General features: G+C 27.1%; 2 long non-coding RNA genes across 2 annotated transcripts; both read left to right on the top strand.

Annotated features, from left to right (window-relative positions):
• Positions 1-8,499: 8,499 nt before the first annotated feature.
• Positions 8,500-10,019, top strand: LOC104648389 (uncharacterized). The gene is made up of 2 exons (XR_011210806.1): positions 8,500-8,906; positions 9,505-10,019. It is a non-coding gene; the product is annotated as an uncharacterized lncRNA (long non-coding RNA).
• A 1,457-nt stretch (positions 10,020-11,476) lies between these two features.
• LOC138337246 (uncharacterized) lies at positions 11,477-12,015 on the top strand. Its single transcript, XR_011210805.1, has 2 exons — positions 11,477-11,559; positions 11,655-12,015. It is a non-coding gene; the product is annotated as an uncharacterized lncRNA (long non-coding RNA).
• Positions 12,016-17,344: the final 5,329 nt, after the last annotated feature.

The raw sequence follows: 17,344 nt of genomic DNA, 5'->3' as shown, positions 1-17,344 counted from the left end.
AGTTTTTATCTCGATTAAAATTTATGTGACTAAGAGGTTGGAGCAACTCAATACCATCATAGATTTTAAAATTAAATTTTAATAAAAGTATGAGTCGCGATTAATTTGACTATCATTTCAGAATATGAAACTTCTATTATGTCTTTGAATTTATTTTAGAGAGTAATACTTCTTTGGACAAATCATAAAGATATAAATCAAGTATTTTAAAATTAAATTGTTATTTTAATCAAAACTTACATGGCTGGGAAAAATTCTATATCATATTAAAGTCTAAAGTTAAATTTAATAAGAAGTCTTATGACTTCTTTGACTACGAAATCTCTTTCTTTTCAAAAATTAAAAAAAGAAATTACTTTATTTTAAAATTAGCGTTTGATTGTATTTTAATTTGAAAACTATCATTCTTTTACTATATCTTTACTTTTAAAATTCTAATACTAATTTATTTATTTATTTTCAAAATCTAATACTAAATTTTTATGTTCCATAAAGTAACCATATTTAAATCATAGTTCATGAATTACACTTAACAATCAAATATATATATAATATTTAATATTTAGTGAACTACACGTTATAAGTATTAAAATTTTAGCCGAATAAAAATATCTCAAAATAAGCATTATTTTAGAATTCAAGACAAAAAATAGTATGTATCTTTATTCAACTAAAAACCTTATATTTCATCATCTTAATAGTCTAAATATTTAATATTTAGTGAACTACACGTTATATCCATCTTAATTTTTTTTGTTATTTTTCAAAATTAGTTTAACGTCATTTTAATATATTTTTCTCATATTTTCTCCTAATTAATTATGCCAACTGTCCCCTGAAAAATCAAAAGCTGAATGAACATATTTTCTCCAACATCTCCATCACTGCCTATTAATCCAAAACAAGTTTAATAAATGTAGTGCATCAAAAATTGTCGTAAATAACGTGACATCAAAAATAAATTATATAGTCAATTTTTTAATGTTGAAAACGTGATATGGCCGTAGTATATATGTGTGTTTCTTGAGTTAATTAGGTTTGTTTTATAAATTTTATTCGATTATTTTTTTTATTTGTTATATCGTACGAACTTAAATTTAGTCAAATAACTATTAAAGAGATCATCAAACACAATCTTGATAATTTTATCATCCATAATTGAGTTATGAAAACTTTTGAGTACGTAGCGTAACTGAAGACATATTCTTTTCGTTTATTTTTAATATATTAAGAAATATAATTATTAAATTCCTATTACTTAATCCTCAAATTATTTCTCAAGATCTACGTTTATACATTAATTAATATATATTATGATAAAATACTTTTATTAATTATTATTTTTTATAAAACGTACGATATTTAAATAAGATAAAAGGAAATGAGTAAATCATATTTGTCATATAGTCTTTGGTCTCCATTAAACTAGTGGATAGAAAAGAGTTTATTAGGTGTTTTTGAAACATCGTACAATTATTTTTCTTATTTTCTTAAAAGATATTTTTTCAAAATTACGACCGACCATAAACATGAAGAAATTGGAAAATAAAAAAATCATAATAAACACAACTTAAGGGATAAGAATTAGTCTGTGTTTGATTTTGTAACTTTTTACGAGCTTGTTTTTATATATCCTTTTTATAAAAGATTTTAACAATTTATTTTATTTTACTTTTTACGCATTTAAATAATTATTTTACGCTAGAAACTTTGGCAACATTGACCTTGCATTTTCATCTGTGTTGATTGTTTGAGCCAATTATCTATGGATAAAAAAAATCTTTGTTCCTTTTCTATTTTTGAGTACAAATAATACTCCTTCCGTTCGATATTATTTGTCATAATTTCTATTTTTAGAGTTAAACTGTAAGAACTTTGATTAACATTTTAAGATATATTTTTCATCATATTAATATGCAAAAAAATGTAATTTCTATTATTTTTCATATAGTTTTAGAATATTCAATTTTTTTTGTTTAAAATATCGAATTAATGTGATTCAATTTACCTTTAAAAATTAGTCAAATTGACTTTCGATAAGCGCAACATGGCAAATAATTTCGGACGAAGAGAGCCCACTATCAAGTGGAGGTGAGATTAATTCAAGTAGAGGTGAGATTAATTTTTAACTTGACGGATTTGAAGTTTAGAAAAATGACTTCAAATATTAATAATTCATTTCTGAATTCAATAAATATTTGTTTGAGTCTATTATCTATAGAGAAAGCATTTTTTGTTCTTTTTTTAGTACAAATTATACTTTCTTTGTCCAACATTGTTTTAAGATGTTCTACAATTTTTATTCATTTTATAAAAGTAATAGATAATTTTATATATCAACGTCTAATATAATTTATTATAGTCATTTCGCTATTATATTTTTCAAGATAATGTATTTACTTATATTTGAAAGGTAATTGAATAACTCTTTTATTTAATTTTTTAAGAAGTATGTAAAGTCAACAGTAGACAATCATTGTTTGGCCAAAAAAACTGTATAATATCAAGTAGAGGTGAGATTAACTTTTAACTCTAGGGATTTTTGAAGTTTAGAAAAATGACTTCAAATATTAAATAATCAAATTTTAAATTTAATATATTTATATATATTATGCAAGTATTTTATTTGTGTAAAAACTACTATATCTATTTGATCATCGAATTTGCCATTGGATTTCTACGTCTACTTCTTCTATCAGGTCATCCAAAAATAAATAAATAAATAAATTGCCTTTTTATAATAAATACTAGAAAGGGGAATCCCGTGCTTTGCGCAGCTCAATTATCATTATTTGAAATTTATAATGTTTGTTAAGGAATTTTTATATATAGTCACTCAAAAATAGACTAATTATTCTCCATATCTATAGTTTGATAACTAAAATTCGTAGCTACATATTATAGGGAGGAGAGAGGCAAGTGAGACTGGGAGAGAAAGGAGAGAGGTCAGTGAGAGGGCAAAGAGTGTGAGAGAGGTGAATTATCTATGTATATCGGTTAGATAATTATATATTATACATATGTATTTGTATATATGGCAAGCTAGATTGGGACAGAATGAGAGAGATGATCGTGATTGGGAGAGGGACGAGAGAGGCGATCGAGATTGGGAGAGGGAGGAGAGAGGCAGTCGAGATTGGGAGAGGAAGAAGATAGGCGGTCGAGATTGGGAGAGGGAGGAGAGGCGAGCGATATTGGGAGAGGAAGGATGGGCAGAGAGTGGGAGAGACTGAATTGTATATGTATATTGATTAAATAATCGTATATTGTGCATTTGTATATATGGCAAGCGAGATTGGGAGAGCGAGGAGTGAGGCGAGCGAGATTAGGAGAGGGAGGAGAGAGGCGATCGATATTGAGAGAGGGAGTAGAGAGGCGATCAATATTGAGAGAGGGAGTAGAGAGGCGAGCGAGAGAGGACAAGAGTGGGAGAGAGCCAAATTATATATGTATATCGATCAAATAGTTTATATTACACGTATTAAATGAATTCCATATTTTCTTAAAGAAGTGACCATATGCAAATTTTTTTTAATAAAGAGCACAGGGGGAATAAACTGACAGCACGAACAGACGTGTTAACGGTCTGCTGCCTACTATTCCCCTGTCTTATATAGTAAATATAGCATGATGATATAAAAATTTCTTACACTAATATATATAACTTAATCAAAACTCTTTTATTCGTAGTTCAAATCTGTTCATGCTCATCTCTTTTCTTTTTCAATTAAGGTAGAGAGAAAGAATTACAACACTACAACTTAACCTTTAATAAAATTTTAAAAATAAATCAATCAATTGAACTATTAAAAATTGTTAATCGTCATTTCAAACTTCTATTAAATTTCGAAGTAACCACGAGTTCTCCACAATTGACTCATTAGTTCTAATTCTTGCAAGTTGGTCAGTCAATAAATTGAAGACTTACTACTTTCTATATTCTTCCTTTCTTTTTCGAGTCCAAAAGGTGATGACTTATGACTTGTTATGCATAACGTGTTTGAACCACAAAAAATGAATAAAGATTTTTAATAGTAAACAAAAGTCATGGAATTAATTAAAAAATAAAACCTCATAACAATTTTATTTTGTTTGGTTTTTTACAACACTAATTTACTTGTGAAACTAAGTATAGTCATGGTCACACTATTTATTTTAACACAAGAGCCCCACAAGGCTTCATTTTCAGATAATTATGTTTCACACTTTTAGTTTTATATATATAAAGAATATATATAGTTACGTTGTCATCAGGTTTTGTTTTTAATTTTATGAATATACTAGTAGTTTTCACATTTATAAAATGTTAATGTTCCTTTCACACACATAAGATATTATTTGTTATTCTAAAAAAAAAAAAAAAAAAAAGATGATAGGTGAGAACGGATTGAGTGAATTGACAGGACCAAAAGCAATAATTCATTGTTAAATTCTACATAGTGGTGAATATGATGTATGGGCCAGACTCCAGAGTACTTGTTAGTTCAAAGAAAGTGAAATGTTAGATAAAGGTAGCGGAGATGAGAATATTAGATGAGTATTATAGGCTATCAAGATTATTTAAAATTGAATTAAAATTGATAATCGTAATTAAAGAAAATGTTATTAATTTATTGGTAATGAGTTATTGGTTTATTAGTAATGAATTATTGATTTAATGATATAGATTATTCATTTATGAAAAAATTATATGAAATAGCAAATTATTAATTCAAATTAAATGTTATACTCATAGTTCATTTTAATTGTAATTCGTATTTTTTTTGCTATCTGATTCGGTTTACAAATTACAATCAGCCGTTTTCGGTAAACAATAAGCCACTTTATACGTTTTGGTATAAAAAGAATAAAATGCGTTTGTATTTGTGTAAAACGAGAGAAAAGTGTATATATAAATATAAATACATATATTAATTTTCGTCCTATACACTTATAATTATATAATTAAATACAGATATTATTATACAAAATATGTATATATGAATTTATACAAAACTGAACAATTTGTAATTTAGATAGTCCTTTGTGGCTCCGGTGGCGACTAGATCAACGCGTTATTGCTTCAAGAGAAACTCCTAAAATTCGATGTTTGTAGAGAATTATACAAATAAAAAGCTCCACAGCAAACATAAAATTTATTATGGAGCGCAATTATGCAAACTATAGCTATAACAGACAAATATGATTTTTATGTTTGATAATTGTGAAAATTGCTTTTTATTTATTGGGTTTGAGATTTTTTATTAATAAGTCAATTAATAACGCGATTGTACATTAGTGAGTTATAATTATACTCTGATATATAAAGTTATTTATCTAGGGTTTAATTTCTTACTTTTACTTCTCACGGTAATTACTATTTATTAGTTGTATCTATAACATGATATCAATTTCTACTTTTAAGCAAGATAATTAACCAAACTCATGTGCATGGATTACTTGGTTCGTTACTTTATTTCTAAGTGATTTTTATCAAGAAAAATTTTGTGTAAAAGCTTAACGAATAAATCGAAATAAAATAATAGATATCTTACTAGTTCACAAATAATAACTGATAAACTTTAAAACTGAACTGAGTCGACTAATATGCAGTCCTAATCTGGGCATAAGTAGAGAAAACGATAATTAGGAGTGAAGTTATATTGCAGAAGGTGGGAGTGATATAAGTAACAGACAAGATAAGATAAACAAGATTGAGATAGTTCGAGCATGTGAAAAGTAGGTGCTCATATGTGCCAGAAAAGAGATATGTGCGGGAGTTTGGGCACAATAACAAGTTAAGATAAGGTATGCATACGTCTTATTTTTCCAAACCCTACTTTTATAATTACACTACATATATAATTGGTGTGATAATCTCGATTAACCACTTGCACTTTTAATTTGATTTTCGAATTGATAGATAGAGTATTAGAAAAGATTATGAGAAAAGGTCACTTACCAATCAACTCTATCTAAAAACTTAATTAAAATGAAAAAGAAATTTTCTTAATTTAAATTAGGATAAATTACAGAAATCACATACTTTTAAGGCAAAAACAAATTAATATTTATTTGGCAAATATGTAAAAACTAGAGTCCATGTTCAAATGAATATTAATCTAGCATCCATTGTCTTTTTATAGGGTATAGAAAGCTAGCCCATTGGTGAATTGGGCTATTACCTTTAATAAAGCCTGTTTAAGAAAGCCTAAATTTATAGGTCAACTTTCACGTATAGCAAACAAAAAATTTATATTTATATGCTATACCAAACTTTGCATAGTTGCGCTCCATAGCAAACATAAAACTGTATAATTTGCTATACATATACAATTGTATAATTTCGTGGCCTAAATTGTATAATTCACTGGCCTAAATTGTATAATTCGTTGGCCTATTTCGCTGCAATTGTATAATTTGTTTTGCATACAGTTGAATCAAATTAAAATGTATGTATAATGCATAATTATAAGTGTATAGCAAGAATATATATATTTTTCTCGTTTTATACAAAAACAGAAACACAATATATACACTTCTGTTGTATAAAGCTAGAGAAAATTGTATTTCACTGCAATTGTATAATTCGGAATGGTATAATTCGTTGGCCTTTTTCTCTGCAATATTTGAAGTAAAATGTTTGTAAGTTGTATAATTAAGTGTATAACACGAAGATATACATTTTTGCATGTGTATATACAATTTTCTCTCGCTTTATACAAAACAGAAACAGAATTATACACTTCTGTGTATAAAGCGAGAGAGGCGAGCGAGAATGGAGAGTGGCGAGCGAGATTTTTGGGAGAGAGACACTGACAAATTTTAGCTAATGTTTGCTATGGAGCACAATTAAATCAAACCCTAGCTATTCCATTTAATTTATGTTATTAGTTTGCTATGGAGTACAATTAAATCAAACTCTAGCTATTCCATTTAATTTAGGTTATTAGTTTGCTATTATATACAATTTTCCCTTAATAAAACCTGTTTAAGAAAGCCTAAATTTATTTTGGATTCTGAGCCCAAATATAAACGACTTTGAAGGCCCATCATTTTATAAAGCCCATTTACAACTTCAAAGCATAATCTATGTCGAATTCAGATTCAATCTTGTAGGTATGTTTGGCCATAGAATTTGGACCTAATTTGAAATTTTGGTTATTATTTATTTCTAGAAAAAAACATAAAATCACCATTAAAATTGTCATGTATATTAAAAAAAAAAATTTTATGACTCCATAAAAGTATTAAACAATTTTGTAAATATACCATTTCAACTCATTTTGTCACCAGGTAAGGATGATGCTCGCATTTTAATTTAATTAAAATATTAAATTCTTTGATTTATTTCCAAAAAAAACTTGCTTTTTTCTTCTATAATCCATTTCTTAGTTTGTCTCCTTGTTTTCTTCATCACAATTTTGGTGGAAGATCATTTGCTTTATTTTGATGAATGATAACAATTTATATTTTAGGACTCGATCTATATTTTTTAGATCTCCTTAGAAGTTTTAACTTTTTTTTTAATAATTCAAATTTACAATCTTAAAAAATTGAATCAAATCAAGGGTATCTATAATCTGCGCGAATCCTATTATAGAATTTGCTTCCATTAAGAATGATGATGTATCTAAATGAAGTACATCGTTCCTTCCATTTCTCCATTTTACCATTTCTCTTGTGTTCTTTTGGGGGAAGATAATGTATTTAAATGGAGTAAATAATATAAAGAAAATATAACTAAAACATGGCGCTCTTGCGTTGTCTTTTGGCAACAAAAAATTACCTCAACGTGCGTTATGTGCGTGCTCACAAATTAGGTGAGAAAATAGTCAAAATGGTATAATTGCAAGATATTTAATATTTTTGTGGAATAATAGAAAGCTCATAAGATTAAAATGTATTTTTAAAAATTCAAAATAATTTCAATGATGACCTTATGTCTTTTCTCTTTTTTCTATTTCATCCTCTGATATAATTAATAGTGTTCTCATTTACTTTTTAGTATAACTCAAGTCTTTAACTTATCGATCAGTTGTACAGGCGCTCTATCAATAAATTTTGAAGTTTTGATTTCAAAATAAGCATTTGTTCATGAAATTTGCAAGAAAAAAATAATATCAATTTCAAATATATAATTTTCCTAATATTAGGAATCAAACTCCAAGGTACAAGTACCTCCTACACTATGATTGAAATCTTAAGGATATATTTTAACTAAATTAAGGTAATATTACCTCCTAAACTTTTTTTTTAATTTTGTGCACCTTTTTGACTTACGTGATATCTAAATATCTCCCGCGTATCTCAATTGTGTGGAATCATGGCGTATACCATGTAAAACAAAAGATGTGCAAAATTATAAAAAAAAAAAAGTTGAAAAGATAATAAGATCTTACTTTTAATTAAATTGTATTTCTGAAATTTCGATTATAATTTTAAAGATATTTGTATCTTACCCGCTATTATTAACTTGACTCCAATAATAAAGTCCCAAACTACCTAACTTGGTGACTTGAAAAGTGTTCAAATAGGCATCAAAACAAAAGTTAGCATATTTTCCACACCTTTTCTTACTCCTTTTATGTCGAACCCACAACCTTAAACTGCCACATTAAACAAACATAACCAAAAAAAAAAAAAAACTTCTCTGCAAAATCCTCTGTAAGTAAACCATGAAGAAAAAATTCTGTCTTTGTTATTGTCCTTCTGTTGTTGAAACAGAGGATTCTAATGATCTTCTTCTTTCAACAAACAACAATAGTACTCTTTCTTCGTCTATGAAAATCTTCGAGAATAATTCAGACGAAAAAATAACGAATCCATCATTTAATAAAAGTATCCACAAACTTCCTAGCCGGAAATTTTTTTCATACAAGAATTTTCCTCGACTTTGTAAAGCCATATTGTTTCAAGATTCTCTGGTTAGTCTTTTTTTCGACTTTACTGTTTCATTTTATACGAAGGTATTATTATTTGGAGCGTTAAATAACTTTACTGTCTCATTTTATCTAAGAACTTTTTATTTTTTATTGTCTTGGGTTGTAGTAATTTTCTTTTGGTTTTTCAAAATCAGAGTTAATTCCTTAGATAACGCTCAATTTACATAAAAGTTACTATCTTTTGAATTTGTGATTTTCTGAGATAGTAACTATTGATATTAATTGTTTGAACTTTCTGAAAAATCAAATTTGTTGTATTTTGAATCTCGTTTTCTGAATTCTTTTAGAAAAATTGGGAGACAGAGGGAGTATATAATACTCATAATATATAGTACTTGTTGATCCCTAATCAATTTTAGTCAATAACATTATATAAAAAGAAATAATTTTTAGCGGTTATTAATTAATTGATATTATATTTAATAATAATAAAGTAATACCAATTTATGCATGGTATATGTTTAATTGTGTTAAAAGTTATTTTTGTCGATAATATTTAAAAAGCCAACAGATTTACTCACTTGGTATACTTTCTGATATATGACATTTTATTTTCTTGCTATATATATTTGATGTACAGAGAAATATTCAGCAACTTGAGATTGAATTGAAAAGTAAAGTGAATTGGAATAAAGATGAAAAGTGCTACAAGAAATTGGAAAATCATGAATCAAGAAAACCAGAAATGGAAGTTAATAAAATCTCACAAGAAAAAGGCAGTTCAGTTTCACATGAATCTCAAAAGTTGTCATCATCAAATTGGACAAATCCAAAAGCTTGTAGTACTACTTCAACATCATCATGTGACAAGAAGAAAAAGGACTGTTGTTCCTTGTTGTATTTAATTGTCATTGCTCTATTCATGACTATTTTTCTAGGGAAATATTGGGCCATAGTGTTAACATTATCATGGCTCTATTCTATTCCTTATTATTATGAGACTCGATAACAATAACATATTCAGTGAAGCCTTATTATCAGAGTCGATTAATCGAAAGTGAGATTATAGTATTCTGAATATGCATTTTGATTTTTTGGGATTATTGTATATATTTTCTTTTTTAAAATATAAAATTTCATAATTTGTGAAAACTATACCGCTCTCTTATGGATACTTCAAAAGCCAACTGACATGTTTTATTTTGTCCATAGTAATGCCAATTTTTTTTTTTTAAAAAAAAACATAAAATTAGGACAAGATAGTACGGAACTATGATGATAATTCAAAACTTGATTCTTTATGTTATGAATATGCCAACATTTAGCTATTCGAGTATTTTGTCTATCTTGATTTCATCCATCTCAATATTTTTAGTACTTGGTGAAATTTGTCTTAATTGATTAAGAATTACTATTCAAATAACTTTTCGTCCGTATAGATTGGAACAGCTTTAAAATTTATAGATCTAGCAAGTTCTTGAATATATGTTTGATATTTTGTCTCATGGGTGCACGGTTAATTTTATCTTAATTTCTGTTAATTTTTCATGATAGATATGTATATGTAGACATAAATTTTTTTGAAACATATTCTCTTTTTTCGCTTATTTTTACTTGTACATTTATTAATAATGCACACATCACATCTTAAAAAGAAAAATGAATTACATATTCTATCATGCTATTCATATTGATTAATGTATAATCTTTAATGGACTCGATAAATGACTTGGAACGAATAATAAATATTAAGAATAAAACCAGAAGAAGAAAAATCGATATTACCAACTTTGGTATGATGGAGATTTGGACTAATTAACAACAATTACGGGAAAATACATAATAAAAATTAGAATGATCATAATTATTAAAAAGTGTATTTAAGATTAAAATAGTCTAATCACGTATGTTTGAAGACCATTACTTTAATAGAAAAATATATTAATAAAAAGATGGAGATTTGGCCTAATTAATAACAATTACGGGAAAATATATAATAAAAATTAGAATGAACATAATTATTAAAAAGTGTATTAATGATTAAAATAGTCTAATCACGTATGTTTGAAGACCATTACTTTAATAGAAAAATATACTAATAAAAAGTGCTAAAAAATTTACGAGGAATCCAGAATTGTTATTAAGAGATGTTAATAATTATAGTAAAAAATATAATTATGAGAATAATATTATTATAACCCGTGACTTTAAGGAATTCTAACAACACTTTAATCACCAAACTAGATATTTAACTTGGATCAAGAGGTGTCAATCCTTACGTATGTATTTACTAAACTAAAATTTAATACATTGACACAATGTAATGTTTCGACAAAAAATGTTACTTGACAACCCTTTGACCAAGGTTGGTACGCCATGATTTACGAACATTAATTAACTGTAATTAAACTCAATATTTTTATAGTCCTTAAGAGTACTTATAAAAAATATTAATTATCACTATAAATACGTAATTGACGATAACTAAATTATTTTTTTAGGGAGAGGCCGGCCTAAAGCCTAAGCCAGTGTCAAACAAATAATATTTCTTGTTTTCAACTACTACTCCCCCCTAACTTTATAAAATAAATTGAGTCTCTTCATTTAGTTTTAAAGTTGAGAAAACAAATAAATGAAGAACAAACTTTTCCTCTGTTTTAAACCCATTGATGTGCATCACAAACAAGATCCAACTGTAAGTCTCTTTAATTTTGATTCGCTACGTAAATTGATTCAGAATTTAAATTTTACGTGTTCGATAACCTTTGACTATTCACTTTAATTTTGCAGTTGATCAAAACAAAAAATAAGAGGAGGAACAAAAAAGAAAAGTTATTAAGAAAAGCAAGCTATGAACTTTCTTGTTCAACTTTATCATCTTGTTCTTCTATAGAAGATGAATTATCAAGATCATCAAACTCATATGATCATCAAAAAGATGCTAAAAATGTTACAGAAGAATGTGACAAAGTCATGGATTTTTCATTTTGTTGTGTATGTTTGGTTATTTTCATTTTATTTGTTCTTATATATATTGGTAAGGTCTATGCAATTATTGTAACATCTTTAGGGATTTTGATTTTCACCTTAGTTGGAAAATTCTATATATTGTCCGCAACTTATTAAATATGCAAAATTGAAGAAGTGTTCCAAATATATTTGAATCAAAATTGATATCAGATAAAATTTATTATTTTTACATATTTAATAATATATTTAATAATATATTTTAAAATATATAATTGCTAAAATTCGTAAAATAGTATATTTAATAGTGCGAGAATAATAAATCCTTCGCAAAATTTAAAATTGTTATAAATAATTTTAATATATTTCAAATATTTTTTTAAAAAAATAAAAATAACATGAAGGAAGAAGCTTATAAAATAAATTATTGCCTCGTGAAACAATTGATTGTCATTATCTCTACAATGTTTTTTTTTTTTTGGAGAACTTTGTGCCACGAGCATTCACTCAAAAGTATCCAAACTTTTCTCCATGGAATATTTTATAAAAAAAACTTTTGCTTAATACTGAAGTTAACGTTTGTGAAGGAAAAAAAAAGTATAGGGTGATATTTTATTTTGTTTCTTTCACCTTTAATTTATTTTATCCCCAAACTATCTTTTTTGTGGAAAATCAAATTCATTAAAGAGGTATCTATTCAAGAAATAGATATTCTTTCATAAGAATTAGTAAAAAAAACTATATTATGTTATAAAAATAAATTTTCCCACCAAATAAATTTATAGAATATGTAATGGGAAATTTATTTTCATTGAAATATTCAGAATTTCCTTAATTTTTTCGAGTGAAAATATAATTCTTTTTACTTTTTATTTTACCAACTCATCAATGAACAATCATTTAAAAATGATATTTTTAAGTGAAAAATTTAATTAAAAATGTTGATATATATGACAATCTTTAATTGTAATCAAACTTATTAGGATCTTACTTTAAATGTTTGTTCGACATGTTTATTAACCTATTTAATATAGTAAACTTTTGAATTAACTAATAATCAAAATAAATATTGTTTATAAACAAACAATACTGAGACATAGACATGCAATAAAAGCAGCAAATTCAGTAAGTTACTTTTTTAACAATAAAATCACTCAATTTTAACTAAGTCAGTATCACATACAATCTGCGAAGAAAATAGTTAAACATTTTTTTCATAATTCGGTAAAATTAACTGTTATTTTTATATCAAAATATTATGTTTAGGACATATAATGATACTTTGAAAGAGTTTGAGAAGTTTGTGTCTTTTATTTACAAAAATAATTTAATGATATTGTATTATCGTGTATATATATACATATATATATTTCTCGTAAATTAATGGATCATAAATAAATAGTGCGCTCCTACACTAAAACGGGTTGAAATGCATATATGCCTAATCTATGTAGTATAAGTGCTCTATTCAGTAATACAGAGTGTCTCTGCATAACTTTTTGAAGGATTTTCCATACAATTGATTGTTTTTCTCAAATTTTAATCGAAGCAACAACTATGTCCGAAGCAAGAGGTTGTCTAATTAGACCATGAATACAAATGTCTGGAAATATTATATTGCTATTGCACGAGGCAATCCACATCAATATAATAAAAGTGAAGGGCACACGTCAATGACAGAACATTCTAAATAATCGACTCATTTATCAAAATATATATATATATATATATATATATATATATATAAAGTCCTTTACAATATCTTAGTTTTCAACAAAGATTCAACCCCCACTTGAGTGTTTAGTTGATAGCTATAAAGTTCCTTTTAAAAGCTTTTTTTTTTTTTGGTCATATATTAATTTATCTACTACCATACATGTGTGTATTAATAAGCTTAAACCTAACTTCATTCTATATAAATATCGTATAGAAATTGATATATAACGATAATTAATTAACGATTAAATGGTAATGACTTAAATTGTTATTAAATATATAATTTTAGCAATAATTAATTTATTTTTTAAATTTATAGCCATACTAAATTTATTGACAGTTAACACAGTTTATAAGATTTTAACACTGTTTTTTAAAGTATGTATATGTGAATTAATAAATGTAGTATAACCTTATAATTTTAGGAGCAAAATAAGTAAGTGTGATAAGATAGAATATGTTTGATTTGTATAAAACGAGAAAAAGATTCTACATGTTTTAATACACAACATGGGACCTGACTTAATAGCTATTTTCTTAAACAATATTGGTTTTCCATAATTAATTAAGGTTATAATTATTAAATATAATTAACTACAAAATATTAATTTAGTAACGTAATTTTTTATTTTTTATTTTTATGGCATTTATCATTGATCTCGATCATGTGGCCTTTGCTTAGCCCTAATTGTTCTGAAAAAGATGTATTTTTTTCAACTTTATTGGAAGAAAATCTTCTCCTCTTTTTTGGTACCCTTAGATTAGGTGCTTGCGAAAAAAAGAGAAAAAGTTAAACTTTGATCCCACAATGACACAATATATAATTAGAGGCGGAGTAAATAGGAGTTCGTATTTAAAAAAAAAACTTTAAAAGCCCTAGTAATAGTCTTTTTTAATAAAACGAGCCTCGAGCTCAAATTGATTAAAAAACCTTAATAATAATGTTGTAGATTTGAAGTTGTGATAATTTTATCTTATATTCTAAAATTTAGAATCTCTAAATTTTTAGTCTTCATTTGCCTCTACATATAATAGATCAATTTTATAATTGAAAAATTATAATTTAATGATCAATAGAATCGATTAAGATGGAGAAGGATATACTAGAGTTCGGAGCCGAAAGGGTACAAAATATTAACAAAAATTCTAAAACGGTATATAAAATATTATATTAACCAAAACGGTAAAATCCCTGCACCAACAGCGACTTACCCCACCGGAAAAAGCAAATTCACTGCCACTGCAGCGATTTTGCAAAATCTGACTTTTTCTTTTTAAAAAAGTGAAAGCAGCGATTTATAGAATTTTTTTATTTAAACAAAAATTGGTAATCGCTGCCACGACATCGATTTCTAAAAAAAAAAAAAGGTAATTGCTGCCCCAGCAGCGATTTTTTTTTTAAAAAAATAAAGAAATCGCTGCTGGGAGCAGCGATTTCATAAAAAAAAATTTAAGATTTCAAAAAAAAATGTTTTTAAATCGCTGCCCCAGCAGCGAGCAACGATTTTATTAAAAGAATTTTTTTTTTTGAAATCGCTGCTCCTATTATTTTTTTAAAAAAAAATTCTATAAATCGTTGCTTAGGCACCGATTTCATTTTTTTTAAAAGAAAAAAAATCAGATTTTGCAAAATCGCTGCAGAGGCAGCAATTTTGCTTTTTCCGGTAGGGTAAGTCGTTGTTGGTGCAGCAATTTTACCGTTTTGGTTAATATAAAATTTTATATACCGTTTTAGAATTTTTGTTAATATTTTGTACCCTTTAGGCTCCAAACTCGGATATACTATATATATATTTTTTTTGTGTAAGAGCAAAAGAAAAAATTTATAATAATGATACATCTAGAGTAAAATTTGTGAGCATAATTTCACAAGGCAAAAGTTGTTGTGTAGTATTCAAGTTGCAAAGTTTATGTTAAGTGAAACTTTGTCTTATATGGTAAAAGTTTTAAAAATAGATAAAACTTTATGATTTTTGAAATTGAATTATATATTGTATAACATGTGTCTTGTCAATTTTGGCTTGTGAACTGTCTTGCAAGTTTTTTTTAATCTTGCAAGGCATAATTTAGCAGTTATAAGATTTTTTGCGGTAATAATATTTTAAAACCAAACTTATATCTCATAAGGCAATAACGTGTGTCTTATAAACTTTTGCTTGCAAACTTTGATTTGTTTTCTCTCATATCAAACATTCTTTAACTATAACTATAACATATAAATATGAAAGTTATGCGGCTAAGCAAACTTATACTATTTAATTACTCATCATAGCTATAGTTTGTTATAATTATCACTCGCGACTAACATTTATACATTAATTATGTAGGCTGACTTCGAGTTTGTATAATTAGTCCTTTTTGTATATATATAATTCGTCGGGATATAGAAATACATATGTATAATATACAATTTACCTCTCTCCCTCTATCGCTCGCCTCTCTCCTCCCTCTCCCGATCTCGCTTGTCATTTATATAAATGTATATGTATAATATACAGTTATATACATGTATAATTCACCTCTCTCCCTCTGTCGCTCACCTCTCTCCTCCCTCTCCCGATCTTGCTTGTCATTTATACAAATGTGTATGTATAATATACAGTTATATACAATTACATACATATACAATTCACCTCTCTCTGTCCTTTCTCGCTCTCCTCTCTCCACTCTCTCCCAGTCTCGCTTGACTCTCTCCTCACTCTCCCAATCTCTCTTGCCATATATACAAATGCTTATGTATAATATACAATTATCTAACCAATATACATATACAATTCACCTTTCTCCACTCTTTTCTCTCACCTCTCTCTCCCAGTCTCGCTCTCCTCTCTCCCCCATATAACTTGTAGCTACAAATTGTAATTATCAAATTATATCTATGGAGAGTAATTAATTATTTTTAAGTGACTATATGTGAAATTTTCCCTTCTATATTTGCTATATGTGAAAGTTGTTCATTGAACTATAGAATATAAATTGGGCTCAAAAGTTATAAGTTGGGCTTGTTGTTGGAGCCTTGGAGATCTTTAACTTCGACCCAGATGGTCCATTTATTAAAAGGGCCTCTAAGTTATTATGGGTTATGAATTTGTGAAAGTATGAAAGAAAAGGGCTATCACCTAGATGTACAATGAAACTAAATAGGGCAACTAAATATTGGAGGTCCATTCAATTTTTCGATTTGATTTTGTAATATTCAATTCTGAGGTTTCGGGCATAGGTTGAGGGGGTACTTGTGCATTATCTCAGAGACACACTTGTACTATACTAAGGTCTTATTACCTCTGAACTAATTTTATTAATAATTTTCAATCCTTTTTCGGCCTACGTGACACTATCTTGTGCATTTTCCCTTTTTTTGGTAGAAGCTTCCAACAATTCTCATATGCTTCTAATTTGATTTTTCTTTTTTCTTTTTGTATGCTAGGGGATGTTCAACTAGGAAATATTCTCTTATTTTTCATGTTTGATTTGTCAAAAAAAATTGAAAAAGGGAGGGGGGCTGATAACCAGCATCTTAATTTCAATCCAAACTTTCTGGTCACAAATTTTTGTGGTACCAAAAAAGACAATTCAACTAGTAATTGTAGAGCAAATGGACAAAATGACAAAGCAAGTCTACACATTGGCATTGGTCCAACAAAGGAACCAGAGAATATTTCAAGGAAATGGAAGAAGCTGAAGTTCTGGTAAAAATAACAGTCCAAGTCATCCAACACGCAAAACTGAGTTCTTATCCACACATAAATAAGCTTTGACAAAGGGAGAGGGGGACCTTTCTCATACCCGCCTTACAG

The sequence above is a fragment of the Solanum lycopersicum genome, chromosome 7, assembly GCF_036512215.1.
Source record: "Solanum lycopersicum chromosome 7, SLM_r2.1".
Taxonomy (NCBI): domain Eukaryota; kingdom Viridiplantae; phylum Streptophyta; class Magnoliopsida; order Solanales; family Solanaceae; genus Solanum; species Solanum lycopersicum.
This window is presented reverse-complemented; position numbering and strand designations above follow the sequence as displayed.